A 10,167-nucleotide genomic window follows, 5' to 3' on the forward strand; every position below is an offset into this window, starting at 1 on the left:
TTTTTTTTTTTTTTTTTGCTTTTTAAATGCCTAACCATGATTTAGCCCGCCTGCTGAAGGGTTGTTTTCGGGTTTTTTTTTTCTTTTTATGGTACTGGGGATTGAATCTGGGACCTTGCACATGCTAGGCAAGCACTTTACCACTGAACTACATCCCCCCACGCTTTTTTTGACAGGTCTTGCGATACAATGCAAGTTGTCCTTGAACTCACTGTGTAACCCCATGTTGGCCTTGATCTTCTGGCAACCCCCCTGCCTCAGCCTCCCAGCTGCTGGGATGTGCACTACCATGCCTGATTCCGTTTTTCAACATTTCAAACAATGTTTAATATCTGTGTTCCGGTCTTCCTTGCGTATCTTTTCTGCCTTCCTTGCGTATCGTTTCTGCCAACACAATACGAGTGACAGTGGTTTCTCATCCTTATTGGTGTTATCAGATTTTTAAGTTTCTGCCACTTGATTAGGTATCATATAGTACTTGTTCCCTTTCATCTGTCGTGTCAGTGGCCACTAAAGATGTACTAATGACTGGAATTGTGACTGTTTGGTTACATGGTGAAAATGAATTAAGATTGTTAGTCTTAACAACAGTTGGCTTTAAAAATTAGGAGATGTTCATTGATTACTCAGGTGTGCCCATATATCAGGAGTCTTACAAAGGAAAGAAAAATACAGAAGAATAGTCAGAAAAAAAGATGTAACAAAGGAAGCAGAGTCAGAGAAATGCAACTGTTAAGTTTATGGTAATTTGTTATAACAGTATGTGAAACTAACACTATCAAACTGTTTTCAAGATGGCTGAACCACTTTGCCTTCCCCACATAGTATTATATGAGAGTTCTAGTAGCTTTAGGTCCTGGTCAGTTTAGATCTTGGTATGATCAGTCTTTTTAGTTTTAGACGTTAGATAGTTATGTGGTGGTACCTCATTGTGATTGTTAATTGCAATTCTCTTATGATTATGTTAAGTATCTTTTCGTGTGCTGGTCATCTATATCTCCTTTGGTGAAGTGTCCACATCTGCCCATTTTTATTTATTTTTCAGGGCCTTTTGTTGTTCTGGTTGTCCTTGAACTTGTGGATTCAAATGATCTTCCTGCCTCATTCTCCCCAGTGGCTAGGACTATAGGCCTACACTGACTCACCTAATTTGTTTCCTTATTGTTGAATTTTGAGTGTTCTTTGTAGTTTTTTGTCCAGTAAATGGTTTGTCAAGATTTTCTCCCAGAGTTTCATTTCTTTGTTCAGTTATTCCATGACAATTTGTTGAAAAAGATTCTCCTTTCTCATTGAATTGCCCTTATCTCTGTCAAAAACCAGGTAACATAGACTCTTATGTTCTATTGATCTGTCTATCCTCTTGACAATAAACAGTCTTTATTGTAATAATTTAAACATGTCTAGACTTTAGGTAATATGAGGCCCCCAACTTTTTAAAAAAAATTGTTATGGTTATTTTAGTTCCTTTGCCTTTCCAGATAATACTTAGAAATCTCTTGTTGATATCCGCCCCAAAATATGTTATCTGTTGGAATATTTATTGGGATTTTGTTTAATCTGTAGCTCAACCTGACATTTTAACAACATTGAGTCTTTTAACCTGTGAAGACAGTTTTTATTTAGATCTTTTTTGATTTCTTTCATGGGGTTTTGTAGTTTTCAACATATAGGTGCTACAGATATTTTAATAGGTTTATACCCAAGTATTTCAAATCTTTTGGTCCCAGCTGGGGATTTAGCTCAGTGGTTCCTTTGCCTGCCTTGCAAGTGCAAGAGCCCGAGTTCAATCCCTGGTACAAAAAAAAAAAAAAAAAAAAATTCAATTCCCAACTGATCATTAATAGTTTATAGACATTCAGTTAACTTTTATATGTTGATTTTGTATCTGTACTGCAGATTGAAAACAGGAAGACGTTTAAAATTACTAAAGGAAGAAAGAAAATGTTTTATTATAGTCAAACATTTCTCACACTGGGTTTATTTAGACAAGTTGTTTAAAATGGACTTGGATTGTGAAGTGTATGTTTTTTTACAAAACTTCATAGAAACTCTATTCATAATAAAAATATGCCTTTGAATTTACATTTAAACTAATATATCCATTCTGTAAAATAATACTCTGCAATAAAAAGAAACAAACTACTTCTATATGCCATCACCTGGATGAATCTCTACAAGATTATGCTGTGTGGAAAAAGCCAATTTCAAAAGATTATTATGTGATTCTGTTTATATCATTGTTGAAATGGCCAAATTATTGAAGAATTGAACAGATCAGTTGTTACCAGGGGGTTGTGGATGTTATAGAGGAAGGAGGGAAGTAAAAGAGTAACTCGAGGGGTCATTGTGATGATAGCAATCTTGTGTATCTTGACTGTTTTATTGTATACCACCAGTGGGAATATTCTGGTGGAGATGTTGTATATAGGGTTTCAAGATAATAACCATTGGGGAAATTTGGTAAAGGGTACATAGAATATATTATTTCTTAACTACATGTGAATTTTATTTTTATTTTTTCTTATTTTTAAATTTTTATGTGAATTTTAAATTATCTCCAAATAAAAAATCTAATTTAGAAAAAAACTAAAAAGTGCTTAGAGGCAGAATAATGTCTTAACTGCTTAAATCTTGTATAATTGGAAGCAATTTTGTGGAAGGAAGTGTGCTGCTCCCTAAAAAGGATGAGGTCTTGAGAACAAGAATTTGAGGTGATAATGTAAAAAGAATAAATTGAGTTTACACCTCAGAATTTTGGAGAGTACTGCAAACTTTTCTTTCTTGCATTGATTACACAGTAGCTAGCATCAGTATGTAAGAGTCCCACATACATGTTCCTTTTACATTTCTGCTGAAATTACTGCCTAAAAGAGGTCTTAGACTGAAAAATGGCAGAGCTCACCTGCCTGAAAAGATGGATGATGATTAAAGCAATCAATGCCTGCCTTGCTTTCCCTAACTGTACTGTAGTTTAGGAGGGTTGACATCATCCAAGAGGGAAGGAGATATAGAACAAAAGCATAATGGTTCATTAAATCTTCTGAAGCAAAGGAACCATATTATGTGAATGTAAAGCAAGTGTAAAACCCGACCAAGAATGATGAGAAGAAAGCTTGAGTCCAGTTGAGATCTGAAAGTAGTAAGACTTACTAAGGGGAGCGTATTACTGATGGGCTGGGTAGTTCATGCAAAGGTATAGGAGGACCAAATATAGTGCCTTTGGAGAACTGAAAGAAGACCATTATGGCTACAAGTGCAGCAGAGACATAGTATTTGAGAAGTATTGATGTGGAAGTCTCAATTGAATCTATGGCTAAGGATGAGCTTCTTCAGAGATCTAGTGTGAGGAACTGTCCGTTGAAGAGAATTAATTGTATTTTGAATGAAGATAAAATGATATAATTTGGAGGGTTTTTTTGAGACAGGGTCTCACGATGTAGTTGAGCCTGACCTGGAACTCACTGTGTAGCCCAGGCTGGTCTCCAACTCACGGCAATCTCCTCTCTCAGCCTCCCAGAGTGCTGGGATTACAGGCGTGCACCACCATGCCCAGATCTTGGAGGTTTTCATTTAGAATGAAAATGTAAGTTGCAAACAAAACTCCAAAACCAGGCTCCTTCCTATACCAGAAAATCAATTGTAGTTGTATGTTTGGCCTTGTCAGAGTAGATTGACTTCAGTGACTGTTAAGTTAAAAAATATAAATTAAAATATAGAGTGAAATTCCTGTAAGAAAAGTCTAGGTTCTGTTTTGTTTTCTCTCTTTTTTTTATTTTTGTTTGTTTGTTTCTTTGAGACAGGGTCTCACTATATAGTTTAGGCCAGCCTGGAACTCACTATTGTAGTCCAAGCTGGCCTTGAACTCGAGGTGATCCTCCTGCTTCAACCTCCTGAGTGCTGGGATTACAGGGATGCATCACCACTTCTGGATTTTTAAAAATATTTTCATTTTTTCAAATTTTAATTAGTACATGTTTACAGTACATAATGATCACTTTTTTGTGTGTGTGTATGTGTGTGTCAGGGATTGAACTCTGGACCTTGTGCTTGCAAGGCTTGCAAAGTAGGTGGCAGAACCACTGGGCTAAATCCCCGGCCCCACTTGTTTTGTTTTGAAGTGAGTATATTCCTTCATGAAAATGTGGATACATCGTGGTGAAAATGTGTATGGTTATTAAATATATTTTGGACCATGAAGTTTTCTTCCATTGATTCAAACTACAGCAGTTTATGAAGTTTCAGTAAATTGATAATCAAGGTTTTAAATTTTGTTACTATGAATTTGGCCTTGTCAAATCATTTACTGTTACAAGAATTCAAACATTTTAGTTTTTTGTCTTATAATTTTAAACTCCCTTCAGTTAATAATTGTCTCAAAGACACTGACATTGAAGTTTTGCGGCCTCTTAGGTTCTTGGCCTTTTGATCCTTCAAGGCAGGGGTGGACTACTTTCTGTCAGTATATTAAGCTTTGTGGGTCCAATCATCTGTGTTGCAGGTATTCAGTTTTGTTATCAGAGTGGAAAGGTAGGCAAACAAGTCAACTGTGTTCCCATAAAACTTTACAGCTATGTGTCATTTAATGACAGGGATACGTTCTGAGAAGAGTAGTGGGTCATTAGGTAATTTTGTCATTGTGGGAACATTGTAGAGTACATTTATAAAAATCTAGATGGCATAAATCAGTCAGTATGGCCTCCTGATGCAGCAAAGGGATATAGAAAAGTCAGGTGGCACATGCCTTTAATCCCACCTTGTCTGAAGGCTGAGGCAGAGGAGGATCACAAGTTCAAGGCTGGCCTGGGCAATTTAACCAGACTCTGTTTAAAAAAAAAATGAGACTGCTGCCAGACTAACATGGCACATTGTTTCACAGTAAGCGTTTTTCTTTTTTTTTAAAAAGTACATTCTAATAATAATAGAATAAACACAAACCAGTAACATAACTGTTGCCATTTTCAAGTATTAAGTACTTTACATAATTACTGCACTTTTATATGCAGTAGATTCTGTTTACCCCGGCTTCACCACAGATGTGTGAATAATGCATTAAGCTATGACATCATGAGGTGGTAGGAACTTTTCAGCTCCATTATGATCTTCTGGGATCACTTTTATTTTATTTTATTTTTTCTTTTGGTTTTTGAGACAAGGTCTCACTATGTAGCCCATGCTGGTCTTGATTCTCCTGCCTCAGCCTCCCAGGTGCTGGGATTACAGGTGTGCGCCACCATGCCTGGCCATGGGATCACTTTTATATGGTCTGTCATCTTTATGTCAGGCATTACTGTACTTGAAAAGCAGGGTGTGCCTGATTTGACCCTTAGTTTTGGTTTGCATATCACTCTGCTTCATGGTAAAAAAATCTGTAGGGGGATTGCTTCTTGGCCTTTTCGCTAAGATCAAGTGTAAAAATCAGTAGGGGAATTGACAATTATAGCGTAGAAGTTTAAATTTTGATGTTCAACTTTATTAAAAAAAATTTTTATAGATTTTATTTTTGTTATTATACATGAGAACTATTTTCCTAATGAGTTTCTTCTATATTTTCTTCAAGTCTCATAGTTTTGTATTTTGTATTTAGAATTATAATCTATTTTGAGTCAGTTTTTGTATAGAGTGGGAGTTATGGATTTTTTAATTTGTCCAGTTGTTCCATAGCCATTTTTTGAGAGCTGTCTTTTCTCCATTGAATTCCCCTTGTCTCTTTGTCAAAAACATTGACTATATACATGTGTGTCCATTTGTGAACCCTTGCATTCCACTGATCTTTGTGTATTTTTTGTTTTTTGTTTGTTTTTTTTTTTTTAACCCATGGCTGTCGTCTTGACCACTAGGGGCTATGAAAGTCTTAAAATCAAGTGATATTAGTTCTCCATCTTTAGTCTTTTTCCAAATTACTTTGGAACTTGCGGTCCATATAAATTTTAAAATAAGCTTGTCAATCTCTGTATAATTTTTGTTGGTTTTAGTAGAAATTATGTAAAACCAGTATATTTAAAGATAATGTATCTAATAAAAGTTAAAAATCCTTAAAGGGCTGTAGAAGCAAGGTGATGAACTAACATATATGAAGTGTAGGTTTTCAGTAGCATACAAGTATTGTGTAATGATTACTTAATCTGAAATATAAAGTAATAAAATTTTTATCTTTTTATAATATGTTTTGTTAATTACAAAACAAAGCCCAGTGGTAGTTTTGGAAACCTCAGCCTAATACCTGGGCCCATGAAGAACTGCCCCTTCCAGTTTACTATCTTTTAGTGAACCACTTGTGCAGTCAGGTTAATCTGAGTTGTTGTTTTCAGGTTAAATGGTCCTTTGATATCCAGGAGGGATTGTTTTTTATCCAAACCTGATGTTCAAGTCTCTAATATGAAATGGTGTTTTCATATAACCTTTGTATGTCTTCCCATGTGCTTTAAATCATCTGTAGATTTCTTTTAATATCTAATACAGTGTAAATTCTATGTAAATGGTTGTACTATTTAGGAAATAATAACTAGAAAAAAGTTTGTATATGTTCAATACTAACAAATTTTTTCAAATATTTTTTATCTATAGTTGGTTGAATCCACAGGTGTAGAATCCATACATATTAGGGGGGGGGTTGCAGTTGGTTGTTTCTTTTTCTCAGGCTTTGTTGGTGCCACCCTAAGACTTACTTTTTTTTTAGCACTTTTTGGAAAGATTAGAATAATTTTAAAGACATCTTCTGCTTTACTTAGTGTTTAAAATATACTGAGGGGGGGATTTATCTCAGTGGCACTGTGCATGCCTCACAAGTGCGAGGTCCTGAGTTCAATCCCTGGTACCAAAAATAAATAAATAAATAATAAAATAAAATATACTCAAAGGGAAGAATTTTCGGTGGATAAGTTGTAAATGAGCTCCTTAAAGGTAGGAGGAGCAATGTCTTTTTATCATAGTTTCTCAGTGTTTAACCCTGAGTATTTGGGTGCTTAATCTGATGCAATAAGAAATGTATGTTTGGTCTTCTTCTCTTGTTCCTGACATCTGTGGAATTTCCTTAGTGATAAGAGTGATAAGATTGTCTTTTGTTGCAGTGAGGTACTTCCTGCCAGAACCCTAGATAGTTTTGGGTTGGTGGCTGAACATCTGAAAGATCCCAGCATGATTAGAGGTTGAACTGTCCCACCGTTTAGGTCTGGAGAAAAAGTAGAGATAGTCACCAGTGGCCAGTAATTTAATTAGTCATGCCTGTGACATGAAGGATTCATAACAGACCCTAAAGGATTGTATTTAGAGATCTGGGTTAGTGTATTTATCAAGATCCTGGGAAAATAAACCATTAATAGTAGTGAATAAAATACCTTCCTGAGTTCCTGAGCCCTCTAGCAAATTATTGGACATTAAGAAGAGAGAGCTGCATGGTCAGAGTCACAGGAGGCCAAGGACCTGGGGTTGGCATCTGAAGCAGGGCAGTCTTGTGGGATCTGAGGTGAGGGAGATGGTGTCCGAATTGAATTGATACCCAGTTGCTGTCTGCAGAATTGGAGATTAGTTGGTATGAAAAAGATACACATTTGGTGTCAGAAGTTTTGAGATTGAAAAACAGCTCAGAATGACACCTGCGGGAGTTTGGTTCCAGTTTGTATTATCATTTGTTTAAATTTTAGTTTTAATTACGAAGTTAATATCAGAGGCTGTTGTCATACCCCCAATATACTGTGAATTCAAGATTCAGAACACAATTCTGTATGTCCTAGTTTGGCCATAAATGTGTTGAATTGGGAGGAAATGTAACTTGTTATAGGTTTGCTGGTTTTCTTTGAGACATGGTCTTGCTATGTAGCCCAGGCTGGCCTGGAACTCTTAACCTCCCAAGTGTGCCACCATGCCCAGCTTTTGTTATGGTTTTGATAACCTTTTCTTCAAAGACATAAACTTACCTATGAAATTTGCTAATTGCTTTTTCTTGCTTTTTCACAGGCATCTACTAAGAGGCAGCACAGTGCATTTGCAGTGGTTGTACCCACTTACAGTACTGACAGACAAGAGTAAGTACTTCTGACTTTGCTGAAATGCCTTCTGGATCTGGGCGAGTTAATTTATCACAGCTTGATTCCTTATTTGCAGAGTGGGGATGGGATTAGTACCTAATTTAGTGGGCTCTACTTTGAGAATCAGTTGGTGCCTCTAGAATGCACCATCAGGAATGCATAGTACTTGGTGTATATTAAGTATTCCATAAATATTAGATAAGAGGGAGATAGAGTACATACTTGGTTTGTGGCATTAAATGAGGTAGTGATGAACTATTGTATTTAGATAGATTATATGATTTTAATTTGATTTAGTAATCTAATAGGAGCATGTGAATTGATTGTTAGACTCTAAAACAATGATAAAAAGTTGTAATTATTTACTGAGGTCAATTTTTTCACTTCTGAAATAACAGTAGAAGTGGGGGAAGAACAGCTTACTTACTCAGTGAGATGAAATTGTTCCGCTTTTTAAAATTTATATATTTTTTTGCATACTAGGGATTGAAACCAGGGCCTTTGCATTGAAGTACATCCCTACCCCCACCCCTTTTTTTGAGATAGTCTTAATTCTCTAAATTGTCCAGACTGGGCTTGAACTTTCCCAGTGCCCTGAGATTACAGGCATGCGCCACCACACCCAGCTTTTACTGAGCTTTACCAGTGTTTTTCCTTTGGCTTTCACACATCATTCCAATTTATTTTTCTGCTACATTTTTTTTTCTTTTTTGTAGTGCTGGAGATTGGGCTGAGGTCCTTGCGTGTGCTAGGCAAGTACTGTACCACCGAGCTACACCCATAGCCCACACTGCATATTTTAAAATGGACTTTAAATTACACAGTTTCTATAGCTGGGCTTAATTGTAGTGATTTAAAGCATATGTTTGGATAAAATATTTGTTTAATTTTACCAATATTAATGTGCTTATGTTAATTTTTGTCTTTACTGGGTTTTTTCCTTATATTCTTTTCCCTTTATACAAGTTATTTTAAGATCCTCTTTCTCTCTACAGACAGCTCTTGTGGCATTTTCTGCAGTTCTGCTGCAGCACTTACCAAGTAGTATTGCAGTTGTATTGGGTTTGTTTGATCACTTGTTTGATTTCCATGCTAGATTTTAAGTTTCTTAAGGAAAAGGACTGTGCCTCAACAACCTTTTCCTTGACAGTGATTTTACAAATGTTTAGTATCAAGTGAGTACTTACATTGTTGTATGAAAGTGTAGTTTAGTTAATGCTCTTTAACTAGAGGTCTTCCGGTATTGTAACGTTCTGCATTTATCTTTTGCTCTTATCTCTTGTTAGTTAGAATATCCTCATATGATATCCTCCCTCTAAGGCAATCTGGTCAAAATCACATTATTCTGCAATCAGCCAGCAATGCTACAAATACTGAAAGTTTATTGGATTCTAAACTTCGTTAACTTTGTATCTCATTAGTCTTCCTTATCAGATTGTTTTCCTTTGTGCTCAGGTGACACAACCCAGTTTCTGGTCCTGAAAATAGTCTCTCTTGTCCCTTCTTTTAATTTATAGATAACTCTAGATATAATTCTTTGTTTTAATTTTGGTTACTATTCCTGTTCTGACAACTTTAAGGTAGATATTTGGTATTTCTTAATTGTCAGAGCACTATCCCCCAACTTCCAGGGCTTTTTTTTTTTTTTTTAATTTTTTTTTTCTTTTTATTGAGGTTATTGGTACAATCTAGGTATACAATACAATTACATTCATCATTGGGATTCTGTACCCCTTTACATAATAGATCTTGATTCTCATTTTTCCCCTTGTCCCTGCCCTCCCTTCACCCCCCCTCCCCTCCCCATTTACAAACATTTTATTTCCATTTTTTCAGTTTCTCATATTTTTTCCTCTCCCTTATTACCTCTCCCCCACCCTTCCCACTTTCCTTACACCTTTAGCCCTTTACTTCCTATTTCACATTATTGTCTCATTAGGATCCTGTGTACTATTATAGTTTTTCACACCAAAGAAACTATTCGGTATTTCAGTTAAAGAAATCTCTGTATGAACATTAAAAATAGGGAATCCTAAAATAAAACTAAAAAGGAAAGTAAAAGAGAAAAGGCAATGATGTAACATCAAAATAATCCTTAATTCTGGAGATGAAAATGGTCCCTGAACATATTTAAATTGCTTCT

At 35.7% G+C, this 10,167-nt stretch overlaps 1 protein-coding gene across 2 annotated transcripts in view; it reads left to right on the plus strand.

The window, feature by feature from the left end:
• Positions 1-10,167, plus strand: part of Mpp5 (membrane palmitoylated protein 5) — an 88,765-nt gene that overhangs the window by 1,788 nt on the left and 76,810 nt on the right. For both annotated transcript variants that reach the window (XM_010645328.2, XM_010645329.2), the window contains exon 2: positions 7,954-8,021. The gene's annotated coding sequence lies outside the window, so the exon portion shown is untranslated. The remainder of the gene's footprint in view (positions 1-7,953; positions 8,022-10,167) is intronic.

Source organism: Fukomys damarensis, unplaced genomic scaffold, assembly GCF_012274545.1.
Source record: "Fukomys damarensis isolate Sample0158 unplaced genomic scaffold, DMR_v1.0_HiC HiC_scaffold_21, whole genome shotgun sequence".
NCBI classification, from domain to species: domain Eukaryota; kingdom Metazoa; phylum Chordata; class Mammalia; order Rodentia; family Bathyergidae; genus Fukomys; species Fukomys damarensis.